We start from the raw sequence: 20,033 nt of genomic DNA on the forward strand, positions 1-20,033 counted from the left end.
GAGAATGCTTGCATGTCCAAAAAAGGACAACAAAGCTGGTGAAGGTTTTAGAACACAAGTCATATGAGGAACAGCTGAAGGAACTGGGGTTGTCTAGACTGTAGAAAAGGGGGGCTGAGAGGAGACCTTATTACTCTCTAAAGCTACCTGAAAGGAGGTTGCAGCAAGGTGGGTGTTGGTCTCTTCTCCAAAGTGATAGAACAAGAAGCACTTGCCTCAGTTTTCACCAGGAGAGATTTAGATTGGATATTAGGAACAATTTCTTTACCGACAGGGTTGTCAGACACTGGAACAGGCTGCTTAGGGAAGTGATTGAGTCACCATCCCTGGAGGTATTTAAAAAGACATGTAGATGTGGTGCTTAGCAATGTGGTTTAGTGGTGGACTTGGCAGTTCTGGGCTAACGGCTGAACTTGATATTTTAAAGGTCTTTTCCAACCAAAATGACAGCAGTGAAAGGAGCATGGTCTGGTCCCATGGTCAGAGCATTGCTATTGCTAGGTATAGTACCTTTGCCTTGCTTTTGGAGGACACTGAGATATAGTGATTTAATTTATCATATAAAAACTTAATTACTGCTTCTTGCAGCATTAGTAACAGTAATTACACTTACAGGAAAAGGTGAAGTCTAGGGCAAAATGCATAGGCTTCTTTGTAAATGTTTGGAAGAATCTGATCTCATAATTAAGGTTTTAAGTTTGATTTCATTGAAAAGTGAAGTATGAGGGGAGAAGGTGTTCAACTACAATAATGTCTGTATTCAAAATTTAGAAGTGTGTAACCAGGTAGCTTCTAGAGGCTTCAAGAGCTGTGTTGTCATACTGAGGAAGACTGTATGAAACAGAGCCCATACTAAGTGGTAAGGCATGCCTGTTCTCTGTCCGCAAGGACAACAGCAAAAAAGTGTATCCATTTGTAGACAACCATTCACCAACAACACCCCCTAGATGTACTTTCTTATTCCTTTCTTTTTTCTCAAACCTACGGGTTCATATGTGTCTGCAGAGCATCTAAACCCTCAGGCACTCAGGGTGTGTTCCCATCCCCTCTGCCCAGCTCTGCAAAGCAACCAGATGACCATCATGGCTGTGGCTCAGAGAGGAGGGTGTCCTGCCTGTGCCATCACAGGAACAGTCATAATCAGGGCAGGGGGGAAGACCAGTGGTAACCTCTCTTCTCTGGAGCACCTCTCCTATGAAGACAGGCTGAGCAAGTTGGGATTGTTCAGCCTGGAGAAGAGAAGGCTCACGGGAGACCATATAGTGACCTTTCAGTACATGAAGCATCCTACAGGAAAGCTGAGGAGGGGCTTTTTACAGTGTCATGTAGTGATAGGATGAGGGGTAATGGTTTCAAACTTAAAGAGGGTAGATTTAGATTAGATCTTAAAAAGAGTTTTTTTCCTGTGGGGATGGTAAGACGCGGAAACAGATTGCTGAGGGGAAGATGTGGCTGCCTAGTCCCTGGAAGTGTTTAAGGGTGGGTTAGATGGGGCTTCTGGTCTAGTGGCAGGTATCCCCACCCATTCTGGGGGATGGAACTAGATGATCTTTAAGATTCCTTCCAAATCGAACCATTCTATGGTTCTATAAATGTGGTGTTGTTGAGGAAAAGGGTAGGAATACTCTGAGGATATTGGGAGGAGCTGGCAAAAGAGCAGAGTGTCAACTCAAAGAAACAGGTAATGGGCCTTTTGCTTCTGTATTGGCCTGTGTGGCTATCTGAGCCACACTTGCAGCTGACTGACTAAGTGTAATTTTCCAGTCACAGTCTGAGGCTTAGAAACAGAAATCAGAATTGCAATCTGCTAGTGATAGATTTTTAAAGGTTTCTCAAGAGAACCTGTGGCATAACAGTGAAGAAGTTTTAATGTACAACCAGCCAGTAAATCAAGCTCAAGACTGTAATATTCCCCATATCAGTAATTACAGCTACCTTGTATGACAGGCCTCCCTCTGCCTATAGCTCCTGATATCTGTGATCTGAGGTAGTTCCTACCTTGGGTGAAAACATGGGAAGGCAGAGGGCTCTCTGCAATAGCAGCTTTCCTGTATATGAACCAGTGTGACATGAGCTGCACTCCCAGTGTGTCTGCTGTGTAGACATTCCTTTGAGTTTTCCAGGTAGGACAAATTTTCAACAGCTGCCTTAGTCGCTAATTAGCCCCATCCATGCTTTGATATGTGGTTCAGTCACTACATGATGAAAAGTCTTATTTACATATTTTCCACCTGTAGGCTGTTTTTCTATCAGCCTAGGGGTTCTGAAAATGTAATATAATGCCAAGCTTTCCCAGAGTGATACTGTATCTGAACTGGTACTATTTAAAGGACTCTAATTTTATACCATTAAGACCCAAACCAGGTGCCTCCTAAATTTTTATTTTTTGACTGTATCAAGATTTCACCTTGCTTTTCCGTGAGTCTTCTTTCCCAAGAGGAATTCAAAGTCATTCAGTGCAACAGAAGAAAATAAAAGCATATCAGCATGATGGAAGTGGCTTTTTCTTTCTATTGACACTGAATATAGAAGAGATACTCTATATTTCTTTGTTCTTTGTTAAAAAAAAAAAAAAAAAAGGAAAGGAAAATAAAAGGACTAGAAAAGCCAATATGTTTTTCATTCTCCTGATGTCATTTATAGGCTGGGATCTTAAACTCAGAAAGTAGCCATGACAGCCAGAGGTCCAGCTGAGCCCTTCCTTGCTTTGCAAAACTTTTTACTTTAATTTGCTTAGCTTATTTGTAATTCTTCTACAGTTGTATACAAGTGACGGATATTTCTGTTAAATCTTGACACTAAATAGGTTTGCATAGTAAGCTGGTACTTTAGTTTGTGAATAAAAAAGAAAAAAAACAAGACGGAGGAATAGACAGGAAATTGCTTTTTTTATGTGTTAAATTATTCTAAAATGATCCAAAATAAAACCATCCCCACACTGGGGGTGTTACTCATAGTCAGCTACACACTGTGGCATTCCCATGTGACAGTGGGATGTCATTTACCACAGAAGCTTAACCCGCCATGCATTTTTTTTTAAATGCACAGAGCATACTTTCCTTCTTCTTAGTCCACTGTAATGATTGCTGGACTTTCTTGCTTCCTGTACTGAGTCTGCAAACAGGGCTGATGGTTATGTCACTGGGAAGAAATAAAATCCCTGCTTGTCCCTGCAGAAGGCTGCTGGATCTTTTCAGCATCTTCCATGTTGCAGCACAGGTCAGAGCATCAAATGCCACTGCCCCTATGACTGACTGCAGCCTGCAAAGTGACTCTCTCCATTATGTTGTTGACATACTCACTCTTTCTGTTATGAAAAATTTATACCAGCTGCATTTAAACGAGGGGACCTAATAATTTTTTCCAGCTCTGAAGTTAGAGGTGTAAAACCTTCTCCTGGCCACATATTGAAGGCAGAAGTAAATGCAGAGCAGCACGTCCCCTAGCCCTACACCACAGAGTAACTTGTCTCTCCAGCAGCAAAACATTTGCAGCTGACTAGACAACATAAATTAATCTGCTATGGGTCTGCAGCACACCAAAACTGTTCATTTCCATATAGTTATTAGCATCTTCTTTCCATATAGGAATCTCCTTGTTTGCTTGGCTGTCCTAGGAAATCCTGAAAGTGTCTTTCCTTTGGCTGTGGAGTCTTTGCCAGTTACTCCATGCTTCTAAGATGACGGTGTGATGGGACACTCGTGGTTTTGCACCACAGAAGCCAGAAAAGGCATATGTCTCACACACAAATCCAGACATTCCTCCCTCATTCTGCTTCTGTCTGGACTGCAGTGTGGGTTCACCTGAGGGGTAGGGGGATTCCTGCCTTAGTGCCAATGGATATGCACTGGGAGAGAGTAACAAGAGAGCTAGCTATAGATGGAGAATCCCTGGGACTATCCAAGTTTGTGTTTGAGCTTGTTAAGCATGAATAATTTCTTACAAACTTTTTTTTATAATGTCTATCGTAGAGCACAGTTCCCCAAGAAACTCATTAGTCGACTTTAAATAGCTAAACATGTTTTTAATAATTTCATTTGTCTACAGATCCTCTTAGAGACAGGTAGAAGGGTTTTTTAAGCATTAGGTATTAATTTTGTAACTCATAGAAATTTCCATAATCATGTAAATGTACATTCTAATCAACAGTGTAGGAATCAAATTATTCTGCTAATCCGTGACATACTGTTAAATCTGATATTTTAACCATGATGAACTATAATTAGATGAAATATAATTAGACCAAAATACTGTCCTGAACATGTGGTATAAAAGGAAAAATGTATGGGTGCTTACATATGCACCATTATGATAAATTTAATACAAAAGGACATGAGCTAGTGTATTCTAGGTTAGTTTAGTGGTCTTATTCAGAGTATGGCAGGAGTAATTTCAGAGGCGGAAGGAGGTCTCTGTCAGACAGTTTTGTCTGCATTATACATAATAAAACTGTCAAATCAAATCATTAGTATACCAATTTTGGCTCTCTGAATAATCCTTTTTTTATTGTGTAATCTTACACAATCTTACAATGGTTGGGAATGTATATAATTGTTGGCTGCACTAACAGCTTGGCTGTATAAAATGAGAGCAGCTTTCAAAAATAGCCACTGCTTTCAGTTGTGCAGTTAGAGAAACCTTATTTAGTCATCCAAAGCCAGATGAAGCCAAAATGAGGGGTCATGACGTCAGACCAGTAACTTGCCTTTTAGCCAAGATGTATGCAAGTAATCAGCCATATAACAAAGAGTAAAGATTTAAAACTACTAGAAAGGTTTTAAAATTAAGAATTAAATTGTGAGGAAACAGCACAACTGAGGCACTTTCTTTTCAGCCCTCTTGTATTGATGCATTATGATTCAGTTACATGAGGGCATAGTGCTTTTTTCGAAGGCATCTTGACTCACTTGATATGATGATTAAAATGGACTCTCTATGAGCAACAATTAATTATTATTTTTTTTTATCTTTTACTTCATTCACTTCATGTTGTCAAAGACTTATTTTAATAACAGAAATCCTGATTTTCTCTTTGGCTCTTTCCAGTGTTCATTGTTGAAATTTGCAATGGTTACTAATTTAATTATTGATTTTCATAAATCTTGGGAAGAAAACACTGTCATTTGTCTGTTTTCACAGTTCAGAACTGCAGCTCAAGTGACTGGTAGTATGAGAACTTACTTTTGCTGTTCAGCTTGAACTTCTGTACTATAAGTATGTAGACCTCAAAGGGAAAAAGAAAGGAGGAGGTGAAGAAGATGGCTGGATTCCTTCATATATAGAAAACTTGCCTCCTAAAGGAACATACTAGCTGCTCAAATGTTCAGTTCCAGCATATGACTCATTCAAGCAAATTTCTTATGTTTAAAGCCAAAACCAAAGCATTTATTTTTATTTTTTAAAAAAATAAACCAAAAAAGCCCACCAAAACCTTTAACCAAAAAAAAAAAAACAAAAAAAAACCTTAAAAAAATCTCCAAAGAAAACAAAATGAGCAAATAAATCTATGAGCTTTACTTATTGAAATAAGGTATTCTGGTAGCTTATGTGTGTTGGGAGAGTGCAATGGTATTTCTCCAACACATGAAGTAGTAATTAGCTCAGAAAAAATTACAGTAGTAGATGAGACTATGGCTGGGCAATATGCTATTAAACAAAATAATAGTCTAATTTTTTAAAATGCAGATTGAGTTGTTTATTTAATCATATGCTTTACAACAGACCACAGAAGTCCTAATCAAGAACAGATCTAGAGGTTGATCTGAGATCTGTATTGAAGACCTATTAGAGTTTCAAAATGCTTGGAATTTAAATGCTGCCTTTTTTTTTTCCCTGCATATTTGAAAGATGTATTTCATCAGTATTCTGGATGTATAAATATGCAATAACAATAATTATTTTTAATTTCCTTGTTTCCACATACATCAGATTAGAAATAGCTATTGTATAGGCCTTTTTCTCTGCCTTTTCTCCTTTTATCTTTGTTTGAAAAGAGCCTTTTGTTTTATTAATTCATTATCAATTTCAAATTACTACTCAATTTTGATGCAATTAAAGAATAACAATTTAAAAAATGCAAGACCATCCAAAAAATAGTTTCTCTTAGTGCATCTCTGAGGGGCTGGCTGGTTGGTTAGGTGTTTTTTCTCTCCTAGGGATCTAATGAAACAATGCCTTAGTATGAAACCTTGTTTTGTATTCATTTGGGCATTATTTTGCAAGGTCCTCAACCTCTCAAGTCATCAGAAAAATAAGTTATGGTACTTTTTACAAGAGCAAGGACATTAAACTCTGATGTCCTGGCAGTATTCCAAGTTGATTAATATTCTGCATAGTTCCTCTAAAATTGCAAATGACAAGATTGTTCTGTATTTAGACTTAAAGCAAATATAGTATCACATGCATGTTGCCCTCCAGAAAAGACTGCATTTCCTACTGCGGTTAAATTTTATGTAGCATTGCAAGTGTGATGAAAAATAATTGTAGAAATATTATGTCACGAGACACTAAGGTGGGCTCTTCAGAGTAATGGTTACTTGTTGCAGGATACCAGATCTTTCACGGTAAATTCAACTTCAAGTGAAAGACCAGGATTTAAATGGAAGATGAATGGCATGTATGATAGAGTAAAATGTTATCATATAACAGTGAACCAAGATGGACTTGAAGGTTCACGTGACCTTACTGACCCCTCTCAGGACAGGAGCAATCAGAGTCCTTGAGCACAGATGTGCCCAGGGTTGTTAAGTGCCCTCTCGATTTGGAGGGAAACAGGGTGTTGCACACACTTTCCTTCCTATTGAGAGGCACAGCTGGTCTGTGCAGATCAGAGCATCTGCTGCTCCCTCTGAAATGCTGCTGCTTTAGTCCCCTTGCCACCAGCTCCACGTTCACTTGATTCCCACAACTGCCACTTGGATGATATAACTGAGAATTACCCCAGTGCAATACAGACACTACACGATGCAATCCGTAACAGCAAATATACAGTTTTAAACTCCAACAGTATCATTGTATAAATAGAGCTTGAACTAAAATACAGCAATGAAGATGTATTTCATCTTGTGTTTTAGGAGGCAGCAAAAGATAAGTATGCCCTCAATGAATGTTTTTTTCTCCCTTCTGCTGTCTTTTATTTTATAAAAATAGAGCTACTCAGTAGTCCAGCTGTAAGAGATGTGTAAGAGATGCCGAAAGTCAATATCTTTATATTCAATGTTGTTGGGTTTTGCTCTTGTACGAGTAGGAAAGAGAAATCTTTGGAAGGACCCAAGGGCCTTTAGCTAAAGTGATGGATTCACATGGGTTTGGTTCTCATGATGTGATTTTGAGAGAAAATTGTGATATGTCTCAGGACTGCAAAATTCCAGACAGACTAACGTGTGGGTATGCTGCATACTTCCGAATTACATAGTCACTCAAATAGAGATAACTAAGGTCTACATGTAAACAGGGTGAGGCCTTGTCTTTTTAAATTCTAAAAGCACTGGCTTTCACTCTATGTAGGAGATCTGGTTCCTCCACCCTACTGTGATGCCATGGTGTAGTTAGCCCAGATTGCTGTAGCATTCCTGGTCATACTGGAGCCCAAAGAATCAATTATGACAGATATAAATAAATAAATAAATAAATGAACTGCCAGCCCATTGGCACCTGAATTTTCAGAGCTACCGATAGACTCATTTTATCTGAGTCAGTCTCCAAACACCAAGGGCTGGTATTAAATCAGCACTGCAAAATCATGGGGAATCTCAGTGCCTCAGCTGCTTGAGCACAGACAATTAGATGGTTTGGTCCTCATCAGTAACCTCCCTTTCACAAGAGCTCTCTGAGGAGACAGTGATTTGAGGACAGAATCTTGCTGGGAGAAAGGGTTTGAAGATGGATCTGTTTTATAAGAAAAAAAGTTAAGGTAAGAAAGGTAGGAGGCCATTATGAGGCAGGGCAGCACAGCTCACCACAGGCTAATTGCTTCTCTCTTTGGAGAATGAAAATGAGCAGGAAATAAAATCACTCAGAGAGGCAAAATGGCACTTGTCTGAGCTGGTAGTATTTTTGTGGCTGTGAGGCAAGCAGGTGTAAACCCCTGATGGCTGGAGGAAAAATACGGGATCTGATGCCACATCATGCTGAAGCTTACTCCAATCATAGCGTACAGCAAGGCAGGGTTATCAACAGGCTAGAGGACTAGTGGGGCATGGAGAGACCCGTGGTCCTGTGTACCATCTCCCAAGACTCTAATGACACTTTTCCAAATGTTTTAGTACTTTTATAAACCCTGTTGATATTGTGCTTTTAAAAAAAAAAAAGTAAAAAAATACCAGGGGCTTGAGACACTCAGGTGCATTAGAAATTATTTGTAATTTGAGTATTACCCATCGGTTGTAACTGCTGACTTAAAGACCCCAAGGCAATGCGCAGTCTTAGAAGAGCCAAAATAAATATTTACTGTGATATGCTGTCCTTCGGTAGGGTCATCCATCCAGTGCAAGTGCCATGGATCTTTATCTTGCTCTAGCCTCATTGTCAGGATAGCAGCAGAGGGAGCAATATATTCCTCCAATGTAGACTTAAGTACTTGGTGTCACCGAACCCCAGTATCTTTGCAGTCTCTCAAAAGCTCCAGCCTCTTAGCAGGAGCAATTAGTCCCTACCAGAAGGGTCTGGTGTGAAGCAGGGGAGGTTTTCCAGAGTTCTGCTGGACAGGGATGCTCAGGTGCGCATCAGTGTGGTGCACATGGGGGTCATCAGACAGGTCATGGAGCCTCTATGACTGACAGAAGAAATAATCTGCTAGAGCACAACTCTGCCACCAGAATCCCACTCTGCCAGAGTCCCTGGTGGGTCTGAAGCCAGATGCACAATTTAGGGATGCCTGTCACAAGGTATAATGTTCAAAAGGACTGGTTCCAGCCCTCTGACACACCTCATGCCTCTCCCGTCTGTTTAGGAGAAGATACAATTATCTGGGTCATATGTTACCATCCTGTATAGGAAGTGACCTGTGTTGGTTAGATTTTTCTGTTATATCCCCTGTGTCTAACCCTATTTAGGATTTTGAGAATTTTTCCTTTCATTTTTTAGCTCTTCATGCCTGATATAGAAGTTGTGGTTGGTAAATGGCAGTACTATGTATGGGTCAGAGTATCTTTTTCAGGCCAGAACAGGAAAGGACAGACAGTCAGTATTTTTAGGTGGCATAACGAATAATTTTTCTTAGTTCAAAAACCAATGAATTTCAATATTTTACATTTACAGTAAAAGAATTGTTTGTAGATAAATACTGAAGAGGAATATCCCTCTCCAGACTTTTATGAGCTATCTTTGCTTCTGTACCATCCATTATCAGTGCCCTATTTTCTAAATTTCTTTTATGGCTGCTAATAAAGAAAATATTGGTGTGTTCATTGACAATGATGTAAATTATCTTAAACTGGAAAAACACAGATTTTGGTATCAGAGTCTTCATGAGACATTTCTTATCATTAAGAAAATGTCTTAGTAAGACTTAAAAAAGAATATGTCTACAGTTTTGAAAGTTTCATAAAAGTAATTCACTTTCTTGAGTGGTGCCAACTGTAAGAATTTTGCAAGTTGCTTTAATGGTAACTGTGGACATCGTATTACATAATGTATTCTACAACAGCAGTGGAATATTGTGTATTAGTCTGAATAACTGAAAGCTGGAAGAGACATTTATGCAGTCTACAAATGCATTATGAAAGTACTTAATCTGAAGCGAACACGATTGTATATGCTTTTATTACGTACTCTTTTGGGTTTAGCTATGACAGACTAACTCACAGAGCATTCTAAGATATTAGACAAAATTGAATGTATTGCATAGTTCATCCTAGCATTAAGTAGACATGTCTTGGAGGCTTTTTTCTGTGTTCACTTTTCCCAGTGAATACAGAAACTCATGACATGGTATACCATGATACTTCTTTTAGGCAACTAGCTGCTTTCTGAATGGCAATTTATTTTTTCCCTCTGAGTCTGCTTAATGATGTTATTCATAGAGTGATAATGTGTCACAGTGTGAGGCTGCCTGCTCCAGAGGAACTCAGCAGGGGCTGGAAGAGCTGCTGCCTCTCTCAGGTCACTGCACTGTGAGGCAACAGCTTGTATGCCTATAGGAACTCATAGAATCATAGAATCATAGAACTGGCTGGGTTGGAAGGGACCTCAGAGATCATTGAGTCCAACCCTTGAACCACCGTTGTGGTTGCTAGACCATGGCACTGAGTGCCACATCCAGTCTCTTTTTAAATATTTCCAGGGATGAAGAATCCACTACTTCCCTGGGCAGCCCATTCCAATGCTTGATCACCCTCTCCCCTCCCCAAAGAAATTTCACCCTTTTTAAAAAATTTTTTTTCCAGTACTGGTTAGCATCTCAAAAAGACCCAAAATAAATAAGAAATAAACTTTTACACGTTGATGTCTCCACCCAAATACAGATTCTGTGAGTGGAGAGAGCGCTTGCTATTCTTTCTGAATGCATAAAGCAGTTTGTTGAGACTTTAATCTAAAATTGTAAATAGATAACCAAAACATTAAGGAAGATGATACTTTTGATAACAAGGTGCTAGCCTAAAAGTTAGAAGCGATTACTATCATTACTGAACAAAAGAAATCTATCATTTGTCCACAACATAAAACAAATAAATAAATAAAAAACTTTCGGTATCTTTTAACAAGTCTTTTCAATGTCTGCTTCACATATGTAGAGGCAATGACTGCATGTTTCAGTCTACTACATGATACTAACGGAAATATTACTTGAAGCACTATGTCCAATTATGTCTTTTGCACACCTTCATGGCTACTAAATTTCTCAAATTTCTCTGACTATCAACTCTTGGAGCTTTGTTCTAGTGGCCATTATTAAAAACAGATGGGAACTATCATCTTGTTTTTGCTGTGTTTTATCAGCCACAGCTATCAGAAGATTATTAAAGGATTAGATGAATGTTTCCTCCAACATTATAAAAAAAATTGTACTTGGCTCAATGGTTCATTTTATATAGTGGGCATTGTATTGTTTTCTTTTATATTTCCTAATGACTTTGGAGAGACCACAAACATATTCAGTTGTTAAGAGGAGCTGTAAGAAGGTGTGAAATGAAAAACTCAGAAGCCTAGTTGGGAGAAACAAAAATGGAATTTAATATCTCCATGCAGTCAACCTCCTTTTCTCCTACCTGCTTTAATTAGTCCTCCTGCGTTCCTAGTGAAATTTTGAGCAACAAAAAAATCTTGAAATGTGCAGAAGAACACAAATGCCTGAGCAACAGGTTGTAAATTTTTTCTTTCTTAAACTATTCTCCAGGGTCATTGTATCTTTGGATTTCCTAAAGGCCAGAAAGATGCAAATTGCAGTGGAAATGACCTAGACATTCAGAGAGAGGGAGAGGAGGGGACTGGGTCACAATAGTGTTTTGAAAGAAATGAATAAGGAGATAACCTAGACCTATGTCTTTGCTTGCAGTTGTGTTGCTCTGTTAAAATGAAATGGATGTATGGGTTCAGTGACTTTGAAAATGAGGTTATATAAACTCTGCAGGCATCCTTGCTTTCCTTCATGCCCTCATCACTAGTGCCATGCAGAAGCCACTTGCGTCAAACTGATTACAGTTTCCTGTCTCTTAATGCTTTGTCTTCCATCTTTTCTTATCCTGGATGGTGGATTTAACCTGCTATCTTGAACCAGATTCTTCACAAGCACATTATAATGTCATTTACACAGCTAAATTTAGACAGAAACAATGTTTTTTTGTTTCTTTGGTTTTTTTGGAGGGGGGAGCGGGGGTACTGTGAACTATAGTCTGTGCTCTTCAGCACTGAAGTTGCCAATAGCTTTACCTGATGTAGTGCAATTTTTTGTTCCAGACAGCCATACCTTTTTCTTCTCTATCTTAAACAAAGAGTCAACATTTTTTTCTAGCACTGAAAATGAGCTGTTGGAAAAAGCGACTTTTCTTTTCCCTTCCTGGTTTATATTATTTCTGCAAGAATCGATAGTTTAGACTCATTTTAACTTGGTGCTTAAAACTGACTGTAATTTCTCCTTATCACAATAATTACCCAAAAGAATGGAAAATTGCAGTGAATCTTCAAGTTCCTTATAGGTCATGGACATATATATGGGCATATCCATTTGTTACCTGTGAAAAGTTAAGTTTCTATGAAAATTATTTGAATGTGGTTGTATAATGGCCTGGCTTCATGAACAAAGATTTCAGAAGGGCTCTCTCTCCCCATGCTTGCTGCAAGCACACTGATGGCTTATAAGGCCAATGTGGGACAGGCAGTGTGGCTGCAAAAGTCACAGCAGAAAGTCTCCTGTGAGGGGACAGCCAAGGCACAGTGCTTTCTGTGCTGTCTTTTCTCGTCCAGTCTGATTCTACTGTGTTCCCAAAGGAGGCAGCAGTGTTATGGATGGTGTCTCCATGTCTCCCAACTGGAGGCTGGAGTGGACCACTGCTGGCGGTCAGTATGGCCAAAGCTGAGGGATTGTTTCAGGGAGTCCCTGTATCTCCTCTTTGGGCTCCTCTGTTTTGGCAGCCAGTGGCAAGTTCACCATAGAGCACAATCTTAGGGAGGAGGTGATCCTCCATCCTGGAGACGTGCCCTGCTCAGCACAGCTGTGTCCTCAGTGTCATGGCCTCAGTACTGGTGACCCCTGCCTGTTAAAGGACAGTGACATTGGTCACACAGTCAGATCCATGGATGTTTAGGATTGTACAGAGGCAGCACTGATGGAAGCGTTCAAGGAGTCGCAGGTGGTGGTTGTGTACAGTTGAATTTAACAGTCAAATAAAAAAGCCTTAAAAGTGATAGTCAAATAAAAAAGCCTTAATAATTAAACATTTCAAGAATTAAAATCTAGGATTATCCTAATTTTGGTTTTCCTGCAGACCAACTTAGGTAATATGGAGTGAACTGAGTCTAACTCCTTTTTCTTCCCTAGGAGAATTCATTACTTAAGTTCCAGTCAGTTACACCTGTGTAATACCATTGAAGGCTTAATCTAAAGACAGTGGGGTGGCCTCTTCTTGGGGTTTAATTTTGCCTTCAGAATTTTTATTACTGGCGATGATGTGTGAAAAGGAAAGAGCACAGCCTGGCCTTCAGAAGCCTGAGTGAGTTTGCTTGGCTGGTGCTTAGGATCAATAACAAAAAAAGCCTTTTTTAAACTGGGCACAGGTGACATGTAAGTCCCTAGAAAACAATAAAATTTAAATTCTTCCATTTTAGAAGGTAACCCCAGTTTAACTTGCATGTACTGCAGAGCTTGTGTTGTGATTTTAAAATACGAATTTATATGCCTTAAGCTAATAAAGTTTAGGGTTGCAAAAAGCTGTATCATATTAAACAGAAAAACATATGCACAGTAATGCATCGTTCCTCACTGTACTTCATGGTAAAACCTTAACTGAGTATTAGATTCACAATGAATAGTTTGCAAAATATGAATTAATTAATTAATTAATTTTCCTACGTAAATTACCAATCCTTAAACTAAAGGTGAAGTTCTGCTCTATTGAGGTTGGACCAGCATATTTTATGTCCACTTAAGTAATGCCTTTAGCTACTGAGGGAACACTGCAATTGACTGTGATGTTAGGTGGGATTTTATTAGATCTCCATAGAGCCTCTTAAAACGTGAACAAAATGGTGTTCATTAAAATTTGTAACAATGCATATGTTAAAGATAGATTAACCACCTCTAAAAACTTAATAGTAGATGTGGTCTATGGAAACCACAGTGGATGACAGAAACAGTGGATGTAGTCCTCAAATTCTACTGGCATGTAAAGCATTTCAACCATTGACTTCATCTTCTGTCCCTAACTCATATGAATGTGGTGTATCGACTGACCTCTCCCTTCTATTTCAACTCCTGTGGTCCATGCATCACTTGTTTGTTTTGTTTACCTGGAGACTCTGGTTGCACTTGGCTTCTTATTGCTTCTCATCACAGGTCTCTACTTTTCATTGTCTAATGTGATTCCCTATACACTCTGACTCTCCTTTTCTTCCCATACCCTTTTTCTGTATAATATTACAACTTTCCTTTTCCTCAGTGTGTCTCTGTTCTCCTGCTTCACTCACATCCATATTCATCACACCATTTCTCACTTACCTGGAGCTTTGGGTCTCCATGGCCAGTCATGCTGGGTACTCTTTTTTTAAATCATATCCATGGACAGTGAAATTTCTACCTCTGCCTCTACTATGGCTCTGGCATTTCTTCCCTTGCTCTTCTCTTCTGGCAATCTTATTTTCTACTCTGACAAATACATCATTCAGAGCATCAGTCCATAAAAATCTACTGGGAAAGTGGTTAGAGCCAAGGTGGGAGCATTATTTAGCTGCAAGGTATTAGTTTATGTTATCATCCCTGTTCTTTGCACTGCAGATAATTAGAAAGGTTAGGGTTAGGTTTGTAACTTTTTAGGTAAGTGTGTAATATAGTTTGTTGCGGGTTTTTTATCATGTTTACCACTTTTTTTCCTTTTTCATCTTTTTTTTTTTTTTCCAAAAAAAATCAAGAAATATATCAGACTGAACCAGAGGTCTTACAAGCATGGTTGCTCAGTAAGCAAAGGTAATCTTCCAGTTTCATGAGTGAGCAGTTGCTAGTGAGATGAAAATAATGATGAGCAAGTCTGTTTTCCCATTTATTGTTGCTTTTTATCTTGGTTTTTATCTTACCTACCATATTTATACATGGTTGTATAAGTTAGGATTTGGATTCATCTCACCTAACTTTCAATATCTACAGTATTTCAGTTGCATGACCTTCATAGTTGAGGATCAGGAGACATTTTTAGGGTATGATTCATTTGACTTGTTTTAAATATCTACCTTAGGAGTAGATAAAACATGTTATACAAGTAACTAATCTTGTCCACTAACTACAATGAAAACCTAGAGGAACCAGATCAAACCCAAACCTCTTATTGTTCTGTTTACATTTACTCAAATTAGAAATCTTTATTTAGTGACTGGAATTAATTAATGACACTCACTTCAGTACTGAATTGGTGTACAAGGGAGAGTGTGCATTTTCTTCTTGGTTTATCTGGAAGGAACCTTAAAGATAATCTACTCCAACTCCCCTGCCATGAACAGAGATATCTTTCACTAGACCAGGTTTCTCAAATCCCTGTCTAATCTGACCCTGAATACTTCTAGTGATGAGGCATCCAGAACTTCTTGGGGCAATATATTCTAGTGTCTCACCACCCACAAAGTTTCCATTTAAAAGCATTGGCACTTGTCCTGTAACTCCAGGCCTTGGCAAAAGGTCTTGCTTGCTATTTCTTATAAGCCCCCTTCAAGAATTCAAAAGCCACAATACCAATACAGTGTCTCCAGGCTGAAAAACCCCAACCCTCTCAGCCTGTCATCATAGGAGAAGTGCTCCAGTCCTCTGATCATCTTTGTGGCCTTCCTCTGGACTTTCTCTATGTACATTCTGGAGGCTCCAGTACTGCAGGTGGTGTCTCATGAGAGCAGATGAGAGGGGGAGAATCTTTTGATGCAGACCAGGATGTGGCTGGCTTTCTTATTGAACATCACTGTTATTTGTGTCCTTTCCCACAAATGAACCCTACCTTTAGAGATAGCATGGTTATGGAGGGGCTGGGAAAAAGGCTGCCAGGAGAAAGCAGAAGGACGGTAGTAGGAATTGCTTGAAATCCAAACTATAACTTCTCATGGTATTTTGCAAACAAAATCTAATGCATCAAAGCTTAAATAATTTCATTTTATCTAATAAAGCAAGCAGAACATAAAAAAAAAAAAAGTCTTTGACAGTATCTTTGCTTAGGCCATGTTTGCCCTTAAAACAATTTGCTGATGTAGCTGGACTGGGGAGGGGTGAGAAATTTTCACTGTCCTGATTGACGTAACTATGATAGCAACTCCCTAGGTGTAGAAATGCTTCTAAAATAGTAAAAACATCATTTTACAAGTACAGCTTATTCTATTCCCAGAATGGAACTCCTTTGTTTTTGCTCTATCCCCATAGCTGGGATTTACTGATATAACTGTAATGTAAAGCTTCTTCAGCAGACCCTTGTAAATCTAAAGAAAGCCTTCTGCCCTTCAGAAGAGTCAGCCCTTGTCTTCTTGCCTTATGATAACCTTATGAATCACCTCCAATGACCAACCTTTTTCTTAAGTGACCACATAAAAATATATCCATGTGGTCTTTGGAACAAGTTCATTTGACCTTTTGTTGAGATTTTTTCTGCTATGCAGAAAGCTTGTACTGGTCTCTTGAGTGGCCACTTATCAGATATGTATATTCATTCAATGAAGATGTGCTGTCTAGCTGAATGTATGCTGAAATTGTATGTCTTCCCATCTGCATTTCTGCCAAACAGCATGGAACTATTTAATAAGCTCGGGCATATTGTGTTTTGTCACTATGTATGACCTGAATGCACACGGACATATGTTATACAAAACCTTTCCTCTTCCTTTTCCGTGGGTGGGAGAAAGTAGATTACCTGAGGAAAGTGCCATGTTTCATTCTTGAGGATATTTAGTTCCAAAACACAGTAGGATTTACATATTTAAGACATTCATTTTATGCCTTCCAGGCAATACCTGGTTCTATAACCTCATTTAAAGGTCACAGAAATTGTTTTGTTGAATTAAGGGAGGAAGGTGCATGTTGCTCTGGATGAAGCAGTGGAGAAGAGATCAGTCAGAATCCCTCACGGCAGCTCATTTCCCAGTTCTGAGTACACCAGCTTTCACTGGAGCCAGAGCACAGTGGCGTTGTTGAGCATGACGGTCTTGTTAGTTTAGGGAAAATAAACCATTGTAAGCAAGGGCAGGTTTGTCAATAAAGTAAATCTAAAGGTCTAAATGAAATCTGAAATTCTCTCATTTTAATAGTTTCAAGTTTGATTTTTTTAAGTTTTTTTTTTTTCAATTTAAACAGAAAACACAAAACTACAAGAAAAACCCAAAGCAACTTACTATGAGAGCATTCATGTGAGTTATACCTGTAAGAGTTGTATGTTGTAAGTAAAAATTCCTATGTTCAGACAAGCCCTTAGAAAGAAGTATGAGTATTTTATAGCTCACCAAGCCTCCTCTGCTCTTCTGAATGTGGAAAAGCTCTGCTTTGGGGGATCATGATTTTATACTCTGTGTTAGCATAATACCCTACTGGGGATGCAGCTATGCCAAAATTTCCCATGCATGAACTTGTCTCAACAACTGCCTTTACTCTTGTCAGTCCAAAAAAAAAATTCTTCTGCTGGTGAAACAACCTCTCTACTTTTAATTTATTTATGGACTGTCTTTAACAAAATAGATGTCTGCTCCCAGCTGCTTGGACTCTCTCTTCCATCAGATTACACTGTCTGCTCTATTACTCCAGCATGACTGTTTTACTGCTCTCTACATCAAATTTATAAAAATGTTCCATGCTAAAGTCAGAGCAAAGGATGTGTTTCTCTGGGGCAGAAACATGACACTATTCCAGATGACCTGAAATTTCTATAGAATTCATGCAGTTCAGTATGAAGTTACTCAGCTTTTAGTGGACAGCACAAGGTGGAGCACAAACTCAATGTGATGAGTAAAAAAAAAAAACCAAAATCTAAAACAAATGAGATCTTTTTCTGTTGTGCCTGATAGATTTTTTTAGGAGAGGTGTGCAGAAATTCTCATCTTCTGCCAAGCCCTTAATGGTGTTTGGTCTCATTACTAAATATTGCTAAATTCCTTTGGGAGATCTCTGATACATTGCCAACATAACATCACATGCATTAATCTGCTTTCCTCATAACATGCTGCCCCCATTCTTTTCCTTATGTTTTCTGTTAACTCTTTAATTGGCTGCAGCACATCAGGAGAAATGAATTTATTACTCTTATCATGTTAGGTTACTGATAACCTAACTGATGGCCATCAGTTACTGTTAGCCATCAAATCCTCTGTTATTTAGGCCAAACAGTATAATCTATACGACTACTGATACGAACTAGGGTCCAAAGAGAGAGAAACAAGTACCTGAACATATTAAGGGCTTCTTTAGGCAATGAAAATGGCAAGAGCTAGAAACATGCCATGCCACTTACGCTGATTCAACTGGAAGGTTTAATTACCTCTGATTTTGTTATACTGTAGAACAGTAATGGAAAGAAGTATCTGCTGTGCTGCTGTTGGCTAGAAGAGCTGAGGAACCAAACAAAACAAGATAAGTTATTGCAAACAAGGTTCTATCTGGCACCTGGGGCTCTTTAATTAGCCAGGAGACTAATTCTAATGGGAACAAAATCACTAGCGGAGAGAGCTTTCTGTTTTTTCCATCTTCTTGCTGAACTAGGATATGGTGAACAAAAGACAGTGTGAAAGAAAAGTTCAGATAGGATCCTGGGATTTTTCCATAACAATAGGAACAATAGTTTTTTTTAAAATCTTTCTTTTTCTGTGATCTCTTCAGTGCTGGAACCTTTAAACCAGATGGAACTGTAATGTCAGTGAGGTTCTTCCTTGTGAAAACTTTTCAGTGCTCCAGGTTTGCCCCAGGTTTGTCACTGCTCTGCTGAATGGTTTGTGTGTGTGTGTGTCTGTGTGTGTATCTGTGTCTGTGTGTGTAAAAATCCCTCACCAGCTTCTAGGGCAGAGTGTAATAACAGGCTATTTCAACAGCTTAAACTGCTAGTCTGAACTAAGATGATTTTATTGTCAGTGGATTAGGAAGCAGTTGTGTGAATTGTGCTGTTGGCTCAGCAGTGGGAGCAGAATCTTCAGCCAAAGTTAAAAAAGCTACAAAAGAGACAGGGCATTTGGATGGCTCTACAGGACCCATCAGGTAACTTTTCCTCCCAGCATGCTTCAGAGATGAGCTATGGACTAGTTTTGTTTCCTTGGGTTGGCACTTAGGAAACATGGCACATCCAAAATATGGTTGTGTCATCCAAAGAAAAGCCAGTCCCACATGCAGCCAGTCATTTTGGGAAGAATTAACAAAAAGCTAACTTCAACCACCACCAAGCTGGTCTACAGTCAGTGGAAGAGGGAGAGCAATCTTCCAGCAGCTCCTCTGAGTTAAATTTCTAGTCTGAGTCACCCTCTTAGGCAATCACTTACCTAGGAATCCCAGTGAATCAAATACTCATTCATACTGATGTTTTTTGAGAGATTATAGAAGTGGGGCTGAAATACCTTGGCAGCACAGATCAGACACTGACTAAGCTGGATTTAGAACTGTATTGGTCCTGAGTTTGTTCCAGCTACAGTAATTGCTCTTCCATTTCATGGCAATCAAATGCCTACATTGACAATAAGGTGTCCACTGTGAGATACTTACAACTGACTCATTTCTATTCTGAGAAGATATGAATGTATCACCAAATGATTGGCCCTTCCAGCTATTCCACACATAGAAATAAAACACCTGGTGAGATCAGTGTCTCTCTATTCCCCTCCTTTCATCTCTTTTGATGCAACAGTGAAGTTGTTGGAAAAAAATAATGTTTGCTCCCTGTTCTGGATTTACTTAATATTTGGACAGGAATTCGAGTTACCTGAAGTAAGAGGAAAAGAACTTCTAACATACTATAATGACATATTTTTCAGTCAGTGCCTCTGTACAAATAATTGCAAGATACAGAGTAGGCCCAACAGTGAGTCAAAGAATCTTCAGGTACTTAAGCTGCACATCCACTGTGTGCATCCTAGACATGTAGGTTGGGTAAAACAGTGCTATTCAGATAATTTCTTCTCCAATACATTCCTGCAACTCAACTATACAGATCTCTGTGCCTGAGGCAGCATGACTTCAAAATCCTTCTTTGTGTAACTTTCATCTTTAAAATAGGATTTCAGTGCTGATGGCCAAGAAGCTTCCCTCCTGGAGGATCAGAAATCATTGCACTTTTCTATAAGTTCAAGGACATCAGCCTTAGCTCAATCCATTGTAAGGGTGAGAGAAAAGAGTAACCATTCCCACAGGATGTTTAACCAAAAAATGAAGCCTCTCTGAAAAAAGA

The sequence above is a fragment of the Calypte anna genome, chromosome 3 (genome assembly GCF_003957555.1).
Source record: "Calypte anna isolate BGI_N300 chromosome 3, bCalAnn1_v1.p, whole genome shotgun sequence".
In the NCBI taxonomy this organism is placed as follows: domain Eukaryota; kingdom Metazoa; phylum Chordata; class Aves; order Apodiformes; family Trochilidae; genus Calypte; species Calypte anna.